Consider the following 1477-nt stretch of genomic DNA (forward strand, 5'->3'; position numbering starts at 1 on the left):
TTATCAGGTGAGTTCTTTCTTGAGTTCATATTCCTCGTCTTTATACCCCGGAGACGCGTGCACTCGTGTTTTACTCAGGAACGATGGAGAGGATCCAAAGGGAAGAGGATTCGCGCGGGGTGGATTCGGACTGCAGGGCAGCGCCAACTTCTGACGGCCGCCACGACTTCATGCGAACTCCGATTTGGGCGTGCAAGTACTTCATGGAAAGCTCATCAAGTCTACTTTCAAATGGATCCAGCCACATATCCATATCTGTTCTGGAGCGGCCGCAATTGTCATTTTACTCCCGACTATTTTCTGTCCATGGTGCTGCGTCACCTCTTTTGGCCCAATGATGCAGCAACGGGGGTTCCCGATCTTTCGATGAGAGGAGGGTAAACTTGGATTTGGGGAAGGATACGACGTTGGCGGTCCGACTACAACTACCACAGGGGTGCTGCGCCTTAGCAACCGGTACACCAACTCCACGTTGTTGCTGTTCTTGCCGTGCCAAGAACAACCTTGAACCTGCAAGCAATCGAAGAATAAGCAAGAACAAGTTGACAAGGAAACAGCTCACGGCACTTGTCAAATGATGAAACTTAAACAAACCAAAATGGGGTTCTGAATACAAGTATCCGGGTGGTCTAGCCGACACACGCGAGTACAAGGAAGTAGCTGCAGCTAAACTTACATCAAAACAAAACCCAAAGTGCAAAATGGTGGCTGCTAGGAGTTTATATAGGTGGAGGAATGACCAGGAGAGGAGGTGGGAGCAAACCCTAGGTTTTGTGGACCCCTAATGGGCTGTAATGATACAAGGCCCAAGCCCAAGTTTCTGATGTAAAGAACTATTTTCGTCATTCTTAGCAGCCTGGGTCAAAGTTGATGGTGAGGCCACATATAGCTGAAAGTAGATGACGAGATCTTTCCAACAAGTACTCATTTGCCCCGTTTGCCCTCCGGAGTGAAGAGCATTGACTTCATCAAATCAGCGCTGCTAGTGCTGCTTGCGATTTGGTTCCTCTCCCATATTCCTAACAACAAGTAGATCACAACAACCATTTAGTAGCACCCAATTCTGAGAAGAACTTGTATGATTAGCTAGGAATGACTTTACCTGATAATTAAGTTCACGAGCTCGAGCTCTAGTCATTGGTCCTTGCTGTGCAATAGGCGTGGTTGTATCGTTGGAAGGGATGTCCTCATCACCCAATGGGCTGTGTATCCAAGTTGGGCCCATTAGGGGCGCATCCTAGGGTTGGAGCACGACCCTATGGTCGTTCTTCCCCTCTTTTTATACCTCTAGTCGCCGCCAAGAACATGCGGGTTTTGATGATAGAGATAGCTTCTTGCTACCAGCTCGCAGCGCGCGTGTTGGCTAAACCGCCCGTCTGCCTGTAATCGGAACCCCACCATATTGTGTTTGATAGTGAAACTTTCATCTTTATCTAGCAAATTCAGTGCTTGTCCTACTTGTTCTTGCTTGTTCTTC

The 1477-nt window shown here is 48.1% G+C and overlaps 1 long non-coding RNA gene across 1 annotated transcript; it reads right to left on the reverse strand.

Moving 5' to 3' along the window:
- Positions 1 to 567: 567 nt before the first annotated feature.
- LOC136355398 (uncharacterized) lies at positions 568 to 1191 on the reverse strand. The gene is made up of 2 exons (XR_010739640.1): positions 1103 to 1191; positions 568 to 1019 (listed from the first exon to the last, which is right to left on the reverse strand). It is a non-coding gene; the product is annotated as an uncharacterized lncRNA (long non-coding RNA).
- Between the last annotated feature and the right edge of the window lie 286 nt (positions 1192 to 1477).

The sequence above is a fragment of the Oryza sativa genome, chromosome 2 (genome assembly GCF_034140825.1).
Source record: "Oryza sativa Japonica Group chromosome 2, ASM3414082v1".
NCBI lineage: Eukaryota > Viridiplantae > Streptophyta > Magnoliopsida > Poales > Poaceae > Oryza > Oryza sativa.